Genomic DNA, 15859 nt, shown 5'->3' on the forward strand with positions numbered 1-15859 from the left:
AAAGCCACCCCCGGGTTGTCAAACCACCCCTAGGGTGGCTTGCGACCACCCCTGGCCACCCTTCAAATTTATTTATTTTTTTTAATTTAATTTTTTAAAATTAAATTAATAAAAAATTAATATTTTAATCAGATGAAACGGTGAGTTTTGAGTGGACTAACGGCAGTTAACAAAAATTGACGGTATGGAGTTTTCTAGTAGTTTCGAGTGACCTAAGGACTAAATTTTCAAAAAAAAAATACCCAGTGAGTTTTTAATAAAAGCGCGTTTACCTAAGGATTTTATATATGATTTTCCTAATAATAATAATAAAAAGAGCCAACTTTGGGCTGAAGTGAGAGCCAACTTTGGGCTAAAATGATCTGGGTTTTAAACAATACCACAGAGCCAAGAAAAAGTAGGCCAACTATAGGCCAATGGATGGGCAACTTGGCCTATTTTGATGGGCAACAACTTGGCCTCTTTTGAATTTTATTTATTTATTTATTTATTTTGATTTTGATTTTTTTTGTTTAATTTTTTATTTTTGATTTTTGATTTTTGATTTTTTTTTCTCCAATAATATCCTATTCTCGATTACATAAACTAGGATAAGGATACCTTATTCCCATAACCAATCAGAACCCAAATTGGAACTTTAACTAGAAGAGCCTATTACTAAACCAGAATAGGAATATATACTCATGAGAAGTAAACCTATTGCCAAACACCCGTCTTCCTCTTCAATCTCTTCTCCCAATTTACAGAACACACAGCACCCTTCTGCTCTAGCTTGTTGTGGCTATAGATCGCCGGAAGTTTGGTTGTGGAACAGACTGGGATGAGACTGTACGAGTCTAGGCGTCGCAAAGGCGCCGGAGCTCCAGGGCTGGGATGTCGGATCTACTGCTGTGTGGGTTGTTGTGGCTGCAGATCGTAGCGAACAACGTTGAGAACAACGGACGTCGGAGCTAGACCATGGATGGCTGGAGAAACGCTGCATGCGATTGGCCATGGATGATTGGAGGAAATGACGATGGATGACCGAAGGAGAAGGATCCGCCGGATCTAGGCTATGGATGGCTGGAAGTCGCACATAGGTGGTGAAGGCGCCGGCTGGTCGCACCGCTGCACTTCGTGGGTGTGGCTGGATGCGGCGCTCTGAATTGAATGACGAGTGACGACAATCTCCTTCTCCTTCTTCTTCTTCTTCTTTTTCTTTCTTTTCTTTTCTCTTTTTTTTTTTTTTTTTTTCACAAACTCAAAAGGAAATCAAAAGCATGACGGTTTTTGAAATCAATTGAAAAGGAAGATATAGAATAGAAAATTAAAATCTAAGCTTGAATAATTGGCGTTAGCCTATAAAACCGATTCAATAAGAGAGGGTTGCGCATTCCCTATAAATATGCCCAAGGTTGAAGAAAATCGTGGGCCTAACTCATCCCATAAAACCGGTTTAATAAGATAGAGTTGCCATTCCTTATAAATATGTCCATGATCTTGACCACAGGCAATGTGAGATTATTCCTCAACACCTCATCTCACGTACATGCAGGCCAATATTTTTTCTAGTCCTTGTCACAGGGAAAGTAGTGTGGACCTCATTCATCTTGTGGTAGGCTTTGATACCATAAAGAAATTCATAATCAAATGGAAAAATAAAATAACAGCGAAATTAAAATAACATAGACACAAAAGATTTTGCGTGGTTTGGTCAATGACCTACGTCCACAGATAAAGCCATAAGGGCTACATTACGCTTTTATTGAATGATTGTTTACAATACATAATACTCTATTTATAGAGCTTAAACATAAATGTAAACGATCAAATCATAATCAATCCCTAAAATTAGGCTAATCTAATCTTCATCAAATCCCTAATTTCACTACCAAAAAAAAAGGGTCATTAGCGGTGACACAAAGTCGCCGCTAATGAGGTAAAAGTGGTCGCTATTTACAAATAGCAATGACAAGTGGCCGCTATTAAGTGGCTGCAAGTAATCGGCCACTACTGTTAAATAGCGGTGACTATTGGGGTCGCCGCTAATGAGGGGTCATTAGCGGCGACATTTTCTCGCTACAAATGATTTTTTTTTTTCTTTTTTCTTTTGTCGCCGCAAAATAGTTTTAAATGGGCCATGCGTTGCTGCTAATGAGGGGTCATTAGCGGCGACTTCTTGGTTGCCACTAATGGGCTATCATTAGTGGCGACCTTGAGTCGCCACAAATGAGGCGAGAAAAATTTAAAAAAAAAAAAAAATTAAAAAGCTCAATAGTGGCGACCTATTGTCACCGACTCACCGCTATTGATAAGAGAAAATTAAAAAATATATTAAAAAGATCAATAGCTGGCGCTAATGATATGAGAATTTAAAAAGAAAAAAAGAAATTAAAAAGTAAAAGAATTTTTTTAAAAAAAATAAAAAATATTTGCTAATGATATGAGCAAATTAAAAAAAAAAAAAAAAGAAGCTTTTATTATATATAAATTATAGGAAATCAAAATAATATTCATGGAACACACTAATCAGAAGGATCAAGCTTAAGTGACACGAGGGGAGAAATTACCAATGTTATACCTGGACAAACAAGAGCAAGGAACTGCAAGATAACAAAATTGAAAAGTGTAAACTTTTATAGTGTAAACTATAGATGTTTAATTTACTGATATTAAAAAGAACTAATGAAACTAAAAATCTTGCATCTAAGAAAAGGAAAAAATCATTCCCACAGAATCAATGATGTAAGTAACCATACATGTGAAAACCATACACATTGGATAACTGAAAACTAAGATGGCAAAACCAATAACAAGATCATACCGGGCAAGCTACTTTAACTAAACAATGAATTAGAAAAGGAACTACTAGCAAACACTTTCTAACATATTCACTGATAGAAAACAGTTCAGATTCTAAATAGTAAAACTCAATATGAACATAGATCCTGCCTAACAACTTTACCTTATCCACTTGTGTACTCTGCAAATTTTGAAATCTTTGAGTTTGAAAGGCCATTAACCTGAAAAGGGTAAAGGAATTCTTTATTTGAGGAATTGAGGGTTAACAAATTCTGAATATGCCTTTGGTTTTAGTAAGATAACAACATCCTTGTATAAAGGCAAATTCTCAAGAAATCATTCCACTATCTACATGTGATAATGTGTTGTAAATTTATAGGAACAACTCAGGCATTTCTTAAAAGGCCTTTAAGAATACACTATCACTCTCAAACCATTAAAAGAAACAATCGGGCAAAAAATTAGGGATCAAAAGAAAATAACCCCAAACTATAAAATCTTATGATTAGGCCAAAAGTATGGGCATTGTTTTATCTCAACCATAAGACAGCAATCACCAAATTCAACAATAAGTTGTTGTAGGATTCTATATTCTAATAACTCTAGAGCTCAAATTCCCAAGTAAAATTCTGCATTTAAAAATCAATTTCTATGGAATAGTGATTATAGTCCACACATCCAAATAAAAATGTTTTAAGTAATTTCATATAATTGAGCAATGTACATAGCAGCATCACCAACCAAAATGAATCAGAAATATGCACAAGTAGTAGTAATAATCAACTTCATGCAATAGCATTTAACAAAGAATATCTTTTATTTCCCTTTCAAGCTGAGCAACAAGGAGAATTAAATTTATGAATCCAAGAAAAAACCTACCTCACTGTTTTTCATTTACAAAAATGAGGAGATTCAAGCCCAAACCACAGCTTAAATTGAAAACTTTACACTTAAATAAGTAAAAAAGCCATCCAATTTTCAACAAATAAAATTAGCCTATTGAGTAGCAGTGCTTTCGACAAATCTGGGAGAGAACAAGTTACATATAAACCCAATGATTTCTTCGCTCTCTTTTTGGTATCCAAGAGGATAAAGTAGAAGAAATGGGAACACTATAGAGTCCTAAGCTGTCTAAGATTTGCACAAATTCACTTTGAAATGTTGAAAGTTACCTCTGACATGATCAACCAAGGGACTGATCCCAATCCAATAAAGAAAGATGCTATGTAAATCTGATTTCAATAGAACAAAAGGAAAAATAAAAATCCATCTTGAATTTGAATTTGAATTTGAATTTTTACAACAAAACTTTGCAGTTATCATAGTTAATTTACCAGCAACAGCAAATATTAGTACCCACTCCAGCAACAACCTGTGGCTCTTATTCATATATAACTTAATTTTAACCAAAAAAAAAAAAAAACACTCAGCCTTAATTACCACAATAAAAAACAAACACTAAGAAAAGAAAAAGAAAAGAAAAAGAAAAGAAGTTAACTATATTTTGATAGAAACAGACATGTAGTTTGGCATAAAAAGACAACCATATGCTTGCCATAAGAAGGGATAGATCATAGAAAGTTTGGCATATTGATAGTTATATACTCTCGCAAGACATTATTTTTAAATCACCAAACAACTATAATCAAAAGCCAAACACTTCAATTCACATTCTTCTCATCCTTATAACTACATTTCACAGTACTTCTACCAACAAGTGAGTGATAATAGGATTAAAATAACTTACCATCAATTGAGTCCTTTAGTGCAACAATTTTTTATTTTTTTTTATTTTTTTCTTCTCAATAGCGGCGACCCGCGACCCCATAGTCGTCGCTAATGACCCCTCATTAGCGGCGACGTTTGGGGTCTTCGACATTCAGTCACCACTATTGACCTTTTAATTTTTTATTTTTCTCTTCTCAATAGCGGTGACTGTGGTCGTCGCTAATGACCCCTCATCAGCGGTGACTTTGGGGGTCGACGCTATTCAAGACAAAATAACGGCGACATTCCATGCTATTGACCTTTTAATTTATTATTATTATTTTTTTTTTCTCTTCTCAATAGCGGCGACCCCATAGTCGCCGCTAATGACCCCCATCAGCAACTACTTTGGGGGTCGCCAGTATTCAGGACTAAATAGCGGCAACATTTAGTCACCGCTAATTAGCTTTTAATTTTTAATTTTTTAATTTTTCTCTTCTCATTAGTGGCGACCTCATAGTTGCCACTAATGACCCCTTATCAACGGCGACTTTGGGCGTTGCCGCTATTCAAGAATTTGTCACTGCTAATTGTTTTTAAATTTTTTTAAAAAATTTTGATCATGTTATTAGCGGCGACCGCTATTTACTCATCATTAGTAGCTACTATTAGCGGTGACATGAGAGTCGCCGCCGCTAATGACTAACCATTAGCGGCAACTTTTAGGGTCACCGCTATTTGTTTGGTCGCTAATGACCATATTGCTTGTAGTGTTTTAGGGTCATTCAAATGTACTGTAACAAAATTTATCTACTATCCTATGCTATATATGATTGACGGAATGTGATAATCTAAAAAGGAATAGAAACATTCACATTGCACAATTATAAGTGTGTTTTTAAATTCTTGAAATCTAAACTCATGAGGACTGAAACATCGTGTTAATTAATTACATAACCAAGATGACTGAAGCACTTATACATTCTTTAAATGTAACCAAGATGACTAAAACACACATATATTCTTTAAATGTAATTGTATATATAAGCTTTTGGACACTCGGCTTTTTTAATGTTTTACTTAAAAACAATCATTTTCACAATCCTTTTCTAAGCACTTGACCTATAAAGGAGACTTCATAGCAATTAGAAGACCATTGTTAGGAGGACTCTGTCATTCTCCAGACACATATCTAACGTCTTTTTGGGATATTTTGGCCTTCATCCGTTGGTTGCCAATAACATAAATAGGGAGCGACATCAAAACTTAAACTAGTTGTATAGGGGCAGAAATATATTGAAATCAGCCCCTCTAAAAATTGGTGTATGCCACTATGAGCAGCGAGCACACGGTAATCTTTAGTAAAAGGCGAAAGAATAGTTCGCTCTGTGCTCACTGCGTGGCTCCATGAGTTAGATGCATTGGTTACAGCATGTTATATAGGCATAGTCCCGCTCCGGGTTTTATCTTCTAGTCGATGTGGGAAATGCATTTTCTATATTCATCAAAACATTTGAATACCCATGCCACGCTTAACGGAATTTGTGCATACACATGTACATTATCTATATACTAGATTAATCGTCGATGCTTAAATTAAAAAGAAAGGTGCATCAATTGTCTTGCTTGGTTAATTTGTAGTTTAAATGTAAATGTTTAATTTCCTAAGCATTCCCTCAAACAACCATATTTGAACGAATGTACTGACGTATAAAACAATTAATTATTACTTGGTTAAATCACCACTTAATCCAAAAAAAATTAAGGGTTAAATATTCTTTTACCTCATAGGGTTTAAATTTTTTATTTTTTTGTCCTTTAAGGTTTTATTTTTATCACTGGAGGTAGCTGAGGTTTTCATAAAGACGAAGATGGTACCTCCGTTAAAATTTCATCCAAAATTTAACGGAACGCCACATCAGCACTAATCAAATATCGCCACGTGTCATATAATTAATTTTTTTTTAAGAAAATATTTTTAAAAAAAAATTAAAAAGATTAAAAAATTATAATTTTTCAAAAAAAAAAACAATTTGGGACCACCCCTTTGGCCATTTGGGAGGTGGCATCTGGCCGGTTTGGGGGGTGGCGAGGGCCGGATGGAGGTGGCCGAAACCACCCCCAGTGGTCTGGGGGTGGTTTCGGGCCTTTCAGCCACCCCCTTCCGCTATCCCTTGCTTGTCCCAAATTTTCCCAAGAAGCCCCCCAATCCACGCCCTTTTCTACCATAAATCAAGAACTTCAAAGCTGGCTTCTGGGTAGAGGGATTGTTCTTTGGAGCTGGAACAACCGTTCGGCTCTAATTAGGATTATTTACTTCAAAGAGGAAGCAGAATTGCTAACATCAGGCCCATCAAACTTCCTTTCAATTCCAGGCACCATTAGCATTCTTGGATGTGGGAGAAGTGCTCCGGAAACATCACCCCACCAATCAGGATTGTTGACATACCACTCCTTGGTCTTCTTTAGACCCTCTTCCCATGAAGTTCGTTCAAACCATCCCAAGTTCTTCAGCTTCTGGTCATCCAAAAAGTATCTCTGGTCATTAAAAGGCCTATTCTCTACAAACTTAATATACTCATCTGGGTTCAAAGAGAAAAGATGAAAAATTTCCCTAGCCAGATGGGATCGAGTGGCCAAGGCAAAGGGGGTGGCCGAACCACCCCCAAACCCACTGGGGTGATTTCGGCCACCCCTTTGCCTCCTTGGGGTGGCTTCAGCCGGTGCCACCCCCAAACCGGCCAGATGGGGGTGGCCAACCATCCCCCAAATGGCCCTAGGGCCACCCCCAAAATTTTTTTCTTTTTTCCTTTTTTTAATTTTTTGAAAAAGTATAATTTTTTAATCTTTTTAATTTTTTTTAAAAATATTTTCTTAAAAAAATTAATTATTTGACACGTTGCGACATTTATTTGGTGCTCATGACGTGACGTGACATTTCGTTAAATTTTGGACGGAATTTTAACGGAAGTACCATCCCTGTTTTTATGAAAAACACAAGTACTTCCTGTGATAAAAATGAAACTGTAAGAGGAAAAAATAAAGAGTTTAAACCCTAAGGTGCAAAAGAGTATTTAACCCAAAATTTAATCAATACATTAACAAATATATCATTAATTATATATCATATTTCATATAGGGATCTCTATTCTTAATTATGGCCTTAATCAAATATATATGTTTGTATTTTCCAGGCAATCAAACATCTTAATCAATTGAGCTGGCCCTACTTGTAGTAGTGGGCTAGTAGCCGTTATTACACACACACACACAAAAAAAAAAAAAAAAAAAATCAATTAGGACTAGTGATCCATCCACGTACGTGCCTTTGTGAAATGCTACATATATAACTAAGCTAGGGAAAGGCCTCAATAACAGATTGCACAGCATGAATGGATTTCACGGTATATCTTGTAAATCCAGCCTTTTCAAGAAGAAATTTCCACTCCTTCAATGTCCTTTCTTTGCCCGCATTTGTATGAGGCATCATCGCCATGTCCAACGCCAACCTCGCATCACTTAGCTCGTCCATTTTCCCTTCTTCTTCAATCACAGCCTCAACAATTATTACCTTTCCCTTTTCCTCTGGAATTGCTTCTCTGCATTTCTTAAGGATTTGGATGCACTCCTTGTCTCCCCAGTCATGCAGAATCCACTACATGCATGCAATTCTGACAAAGGTTATTTATTTATTTAAGCAATACATATATGATCAATACATACAAAAAATAACATATAATTTAAAGGTCTTTTATTTTCTTACGGTTGATGTGGGATGTTAGGTGTGACTTGCCACCCATCACACGTGGGCCCCACTAGTTCTCTACTCCTTTTGGGTTTAGGAGACTTTTGTCCAAGTTTGTTTTGGAGTACTTCTCTTATGTGTAATTGGACTCCTTATTTGACTTATAGTAGAAGTCCTAGACCAACATGTAAAAGGAGAGTTAAGCTTCTATATAAGGAACAAAGCACAAGGTGAATTTGTGTGTGTGCCAAAAACGTGAAGCACCAAAGGGAGGAGAAAAAAGAGAGAATTTGAGAGAAGGGGGTACAAGGGCAGCAAGGGTGTTTTCTTCTTGGTAGTTTTTGGGGGAGCCAAAAACAAGTGATTAGAAGAAAAAAGTGCTGTAGAGTGAGAGAAGAAAATAGAGATCAGCCGCCATCTGTTCCAGCAAAAGAAGAGTTTGTACATCTGTCTTTCGTATTCTATTTTAGGAATAATCTCTCTTGTGTGATAGTGAGATTTGGGTGTATTGGGGCTTTGGGAACTGAGTGGTTTTCTTTCTACTATTTTTGTGCTCTATCTTTTGATAGTGAATTTTCTCCGAGTCGTCTCCGCCAGTGGATGTAGGCTTGTTAAGCTGAACCACTTAAATCTTTGTGTCGTATGTGATTGCTTATCTTTGTTATTCCGTATTCTTCTTATTTTTCGCATCTCACGGGTCTTGGAAAATATGATTAATTTCCTAACAACTGGTATCAGAGCTGTTGGTTCGAGTGGGAGAGATGGCAAGTGAAGAAGGAAAGATGGGAATCGAGAAATTCGACGGCAAAGATTTTGGGTTTTGGAAGGTACAGATTGAAGATATTCTTTATGGGAAGGATCTTCATCAACCTCTTTTGGAAGAACAACTTGACGACATGGATGATAGCGAGTGGGCTCTGCTTGATCGTAAAGCCCTAGCAGTTATCAGGTTATCACTGTCAAAATCAGTTGCACACAACGTTGTAAAGGAGAAGACGCAGCAGGTCTAATGGCGGCTTTGTCAAGCATGTATGAGAAGCCGTCGGCTAACAACAAGGTGCATCTGATGAAGAAATTGTTCAACCTAAAGATGGCGGAAGGAGCTTCGGTGGCACATCATCTCAATGAGTTCAACACCATCACAAATCAATTGTCCTCGGTGGAAATTAATTTTGATGATGAGGTTCGCGCGTTGATCGTCTTGGCATCTTTGCCCAATAGCTGGGAAGCAGTGAGGATGGCTGTGAGTAACTCTGTAGGAAAGAGTAAACTAAGCTATGAAGACATCAGGGATTTGATTCTCAGTGAAGAGGTTCGCAGAAAAGATGCGGGTGAAGCCTCTTGTTCTGGTGCTGCTTTAAACCTCGAGACTCGGGGCAGAGGACAAGATAGAAACTCTGGTCAAGGAGATCAAATTCCAGAAAAGGGAGAAGCAAATTCAGATTCGGCCAACAACCTGAGTGTTGGAACTGTGGCAAGACTGGCCACTACAAGAAGAATTGCAGGGAACTGTGGAAGGAGACTGAGAATGATTATGCAAACGTAGTGACAGAAGAAGTATATGATGCCCTACTTCTTTCTGTTGACAGTCCCTTTGATTCTTGGGTCTTAGACTCAGGAGTATCTTTTCATACGACATCGATCCGTGAAATTCTCGAGAACTATGTTGCTAGAGATTTCGGGAAGGTGTATTTCGCTGACTGAACGGCGCTGGATGTTGTGGGCCTAGGCGATGTTCACATTAAAGTTCACAGTGACTCGGTATGGAAGCTACAGAAGGTCAGGCATGTTCCGGAGCTGAAGAAGAATCTGATTTCAGTAGGACAGCTTGATGAAGAAGGGCATTCAATTCATTTCCACGGTGGAAAGTGGAAGGTCAGCAAGGGAGCCATGATTTTGGCTACTAGTCATAAAACAAATACTCTCTATATGACCACGAACAGCAAGGATACAAATGCTGTTGTAGATACAACTGCTGACTCAAAACTATGGCACCTAAGGCTTGGGCACATGAGCGGGAAAGAGATGAAGGTACTTATGTCAAAAGGGAAACTACCGGGGTTAAAGTCAGTTGAGTCTGATTTGTGTGAAGGCTGCATCATAGGGAAGCAGAAGAAGGTGAGTTTCGCGGAAGTTGGCAAAGCACCTAAGCTTGGAAAGCTGGAGCTGGTACACACGGATTTGTTGGGTCCCGCACCAGTGGCATCTCTTGGAGGCTCGCGGTATTACATCACATTTATTGATGACTCAAGCAGGAAGGTATGGGTTTATTTCTTGAAAAGTAAATCTGATGTATTTGAGACTTTTAAGAAATGGAAGGCCATGGTTGAGACTGAAACGGGCTTGAAGCTCAAGCGTTTGAGATCAAACAATGGAGGAGAATACGAAGACAGGAGGTTTAAACAGTTTTGTGCAGTGAATGGGATTAGAATGGAGAAAGCTATCCCGGGAACGCCGCAGCGGAATGGCGTTGAGCGCATGAACAAGACTCTCAATGAGCGTGCTAGGAGTATGAGATTGCATGCTGGGTTACCAAAGACTTTCTGGGCTGATGCAGTGAGCACTACTGCATACCTGATAAATAGGGGGTCTTCCGTTCCCCTGAGCTATAGACTACCGGAAGAAGTCTGGAGTGGAAAAGAGGTAAATCTTTCACATCTGAAAGTTTTTGGTTGTGCTTCGTATGTCCATGATGAGTCTGATTCTCAGAGTAAACTAGATGCTAAATCTAGAAAGTGTTTCTTCATTGGATATGGAGATGAGGCCTTCGGTTATCGATTTTGGGATGATCAAAATCGGAGGATTATTAGAAGTCGGAATGTGACTTTTAATGAGTGTGCTATGTACAAGGATGAGTCAAGTGCAGAACCTGAAGTTACAGAGCATGAACCGAAGAAGTCTAAGTTTGTTAACTTAGATGAGCTTTCTGAAAATACAGTGCAGAAAGAGAAACAATTCGTGGAGGTGGAGCTTGATAAACAGTGTTCACTCACGGATGAATGTGATGACAGAAAATCTTCAAGAAACTTACAGCACCGGGAAGAGTCTTATTCTTTAGCAAGAGGCAAAGAGAAACGTGATCGAAAAGCAACAAAGAGGTATGGCTTTGAGGATATGGTTTCTTTTGCTCTAGCAGCTAGTAGTGGAGATCCATCATCTGTTCAGGATGGTATGCCGAAAGAGGTGGAGTCACTACGGAGTGGTAAAGCTTGGGAATCGGCAGAATTACCCATGGGAAAGAAGGCTAAAGGGTGCAGATGGGTCTACAGGAAGAAAGAGTCATCGGATAAAGCTGTATGGTCGACTGGACAGATAGGGAGGTATGGTGTTATGTCTAAATCAGGTTCTATGCTCAAGTTCAAGAGACGCTTGGACTTGAGGGACACTTGTGGAGTGTGATTGCCCTTGAGGGCTGAGGCGGAGACATCCGGAGGAGACACGTTTTGGTAGACTTGATGCGATTCAAGTCAAGGTGGAGATTGTTAGGTGTGACTTGCCACCCATCACACATGGGCCCCACTAGTTCTCTACTCCTTTTGGGTTTAGGAGACTTTTGTCCAAGTTTGTTTTGAAGTCATTCTCCTATGTGTAATTGGACTCCTTGTTTGACTTATAGTAGAAGTCCTAGACCAACATGTAAAAGGAGAGTTAAGCTTCTATATAAGGAACAAAGCACAAGGTGAATTTGTGTGTGCCAAAAACGTGAAGCACCAAAGGGAGGAGAAAAAAGAGAGAATTTGAGAGAAGGAGGTACAAGAGCAGCAAGGGTGTTTTCTTCTTGGTGGTTTTTGGAGGAGCCAAAAACAGGTGATTAGAAGAAAAAGGGTGCTGCAGAGTGAGAGAAGAAAATAGAGATCAGCCGCCATCTGTTCCAGCAAAAGAAGAGTTTGTACATCTGTCTTTTGTATTCTATTTTAGGAATAATCTTTCTTGTGTGATAGTGAGATTTGGGTGTATTGGGGCTTTGGGATCTGAGTGATTTTCTCTCTACTATTTTTGTACTCCATCTTTTGATAGTGGATTTTCTTCTGGTCGTCTCCGCCAGTGGATGTAGGCTTGTTAAGCCGAACCACTTAAATCTTTGTGTCGTGTGTGATTGCTTATCTTTGTTATTCCGCATTCTTCTTATTTTTCGCATCTCAAGGGTCTTGGGAAATAGGATTAATTTCTTAACAACTGGTATCAGAGCTGTTGATTCGAGTGGGAGCGATGGCAATTGAAGAAGGAAAGATGGGAATCGAGAAATTCGACGGCAAAGATTTTGGGTTTTGGAAGGTACAAATTGAAGATATTCTTTATGGGAAGGATCTTCATCAACCTCTTTTGGAAGAACAACCCGACGACATGGATGATAGCGAGTGGGCTCTGCTTAATCGCAAAACCCTAGCAGTTATCAGGTTATCACTGTCAAAATCAGTTGCACACAATGTTGTAAAGGAGAAGACAGCAGCAGGTCTAATGGCGGCTTTGTCAAGCATGTATGAGAAGCCGTCGGCTAACAACAAGGTGCATCTGATGAAGAAATTGTTCAACCTAAAGATGGCGGAAGGGGCTTCGGTGGCACATCATCTCAATGAGTTCAACACCATCACAAATCAATTATCCTCAGTGGAAATTAATTTTGATGATGAGGTTCGCGCGTTGATCGTCTTGGCATCTTTGCCCAATAGCTGGGAAGCAGTGAGGATGGCTGTGAGTAACTCTGTAGGAAAGAGTAAATTAAGCTATGAAGACATCAGGGATTTGATTCTCAGTGAAGAGGTTCGCAGAAAAGATGTGGGTGAAACCTCTTGTTCTGGTGCTGCTTTAAACCTCGAGACTCGGGGCAGAGGACAAGATAGAAACTCTGGTCAAGGCAGATCAAATTCCAGAAAAGGGAGAAGCAAATTCAGATTCGGCCAACAACCTGAGTGTTGGAACTGTGGCAAGACTGGCCACTACAAAAAGAATTGCAGGGAACTGCGGAAGGAGACTGAGAATGATTATGCAAACATAGTGACAGAAGAAGTATATGATGCCCTACTTCTTTCTGTTGATAGTCCCCTTGATTCTTGGGTCTTAGACTCAGGAGTATCTTTTCATACGACAGCGATCCGTGAAATTCTCGAGAACTATGTTGGTGGAGACTTCGGGAAGGTGTATTTGGCTGACGGAACGACGCTGGATGTTGTAGGCTTAGGCGATGTTCGCATTAAAGTTCACAGTGACTCGGTATGGAAGCTACAGAAGGTCAGGCATGTTCCGGAGCTGAAGAAGAATCTGATTTCAGTGGGACAGCTTGATGAGGAAGGGCATTCAATTCATTTTCACGGTGGAAAGTGGAAGGTCAGCAAGGGAGCTAGGATTTTGGCTCGTGGTCATAAGACGGGTACTCTCTATATGACCATGAACAGCAAGGATACAGATGCTGTTGTAGATACGACTGCTGACTCAAAACTATGGCACCTAAGGCTTGGGCACATGAGCGGGAAAGAGATGAAGGTACTTATGTCAAAAGGGAAACTACTGGGGTTAAAGTCAGTTGAGTCTGATTTGTATGAAGGCTGCATCCTAGGGAAGCAGAAGAAGGTGAGTTTCGCGGAAGTTGGCAAAGCACCTAAGCTTGGAAAGCTGGAGCTGGTACACACGGATTTGTGGGATCCCGCACCAGTGGCATCTCTTGGAGGCTCGCGGTATTACATCACATTTATTGATGACTCAAGTAGGAAGGTATGGGTTTATTTCTTGAAAAGTAAATCTGATGTATTTGAGACTTTTAAGAAATGGAAGGCCATGGTTGAGACTGAAACGGGCTTGAAGCTCAAGCGTTTGAGATCAGACAATGGAGGAGAATACGAAGACAGGGGGTTTAAACAGTTTTGCACAATGAATGGGATTAGAATGGAGAAAACTATCCCAGGAACGCCGTAGCAGAATGGCGTGGCTGAGTGCATGAACAAGACTCTCAATGAGCGTGCCAGGAGTATGAGATTGCATGCTGGGTTACCAAAGACTTTCTGGGCTGATGCAGTGAGCACTGCTGCATACCTGATAAATAGGGGGCCTTCCGTTCCCCTGAGCCATAGACTACCGGAAGAAGTCTGGAGTGGAAAAGAGGTAAATCTTTCACATTTGAAAGTTTTTGGTTGTGCTTCGTATGTCCATGTTGAGTCTGATGCTATGAGTAAACTAGATGGTAAATCTAGTAAGTGTTTCTTCATTAGATATGGAGATGAGGCCTTTGGTTATCGATTTTGGGATGATCAAAATCAGAAGATCATTAGAAGTCGGAATGTGACTTTTAATGAGTGTGCTATGTACAAGGATGGGTCAAGTGCAGAACCTGAAGTTACAGAGCAGGAACCAAAGAAGTCTGAGTTTGTTAACTTAGATGACCTTTCTGAAAATACAGTGCAGAAAGAGAAACAATTCGTGGAGGTGGAGCTTGATAAACAGTGTTCACTCACGGATGAATGTGATGACAGAAAATCTTCAAGAAACTTACAACATCGGGAAGAGTCTTATTCTTTAGCAAGAGGCAAAGAGAAACAGGATCGAAAAGCAACAAAGAGGTATGGCTTTGAAGATATGGTTTCTTTTGCTCTAATGGCTTGTAGTGGAGATCCATCGTCTACTCAGAATAGTACACTGAAAGAGGTGGAGTTACTACGGAGAGGTAAAACTTGGGAATCTGGAGAATTACCCAAAGGAAAGAAGGCTAAAGGGTGCAGATGGGTCTACAGGAAGAAAGAGTCATCGGATAAAGCTGTATGGTCGACGGGGCTGATAGGGAGGCATGGTGTTATGTCTAAACCAAGTCCTATGCTCAAGTTCAAGAGGCACTTGGACTTGAGTGACACTTGTGGAGTGTGATTGCCCTTAGGGGCTGAGGCGGAGACATCTGGAGGAGACACGTTTTGGTAGACTTGATGGGATTCAAGTCAAGGTGGAGATTGTTAGGTGTGACTTGCCACCCATCACACATGGGCCCCACTAGTTCTCTACTCCTTTTGGGTTTAGGAGACATTTGTCCAAGTTTGTTTTGGAGTTTTTCTCCTATGTGTAATTGGACTCCTTGTTTGACTTATAGTAGAAGTCCTAGACCAACATGTAAAAGGAGAGTTAAGCTTCTATATAAGGAACAAAGCACAAGGTGAATTTGTGTGTGCCAAAAACGTGAAGCACCAAAGGGAGGAGAAAAAAGAGAGAATTTGAGAGGAGGTACAAGGGCAGCAAGGGTGTTTTCTTCTTGGTGGTTTTTGGAGGAGCCAAAAACAAGTGATTAGAAGAAAAAAGGGTGTTGCAGAGTGAGAGAAGAAAATAGAGATCAGCCGCCATCTGTTCCAGCAAAAGAAGAGTTTGTACATCTGTCTTTTGTATTCTATTTTAGGAATAATCTTTCTTGTGTGACAGAAGAGATTTCGGTGTATTGGGGCTTTGGGATCTGAGTGATTTTCTTTCTATTATTTTTGTACTCCATCTTTTGATAGTGAATTTTCTCCGGGTCGTCTCCGCCAGTGGATGTAGGCTTGTAAGCCGAACCACTTAAATCTTTGTGTCGTGTGTGATTGCTTATCTTTGTTATTCCGCATTCTTCTTATTTTTCGCATCTCACGGGTTTTGGGAAATAGGATTAATTTCCTAACA

General features: G+C 39.4%; 1 non-coding gene across 1 annotated transcript; it reads right to left on the reverse strand.

Moving 5' to 3' along the window:
* Positions 1 to 5775: 5775 nt before the first annotated feature.
* LOC132168271 (U5 spliceosomal RNA) lies at positions 5776 to 5893 on the reverse strand. Its single transcript, XR_009438792.1, has one exon. It is a non-coding gene; the product is annotated as a U5 spliceosomal RNA (small nuclear RNA).
* Between the last annotated feature and the right edge of the window lie 9966 nt (positions 5894 to 15859).

Source organism: Corylus avellana, chromosome ca1, assembly GCF_901000735.1.
Source record: "Corylus avellana chromosome ca1, CavTom2PMs-1.0".
Taxonomy (NCBI): Eukaryota; Viridiplantae; Streptophyta; class Magnoliopsida; order Fagales; family Betulaceae; genus Corylus; species Corylus avellana.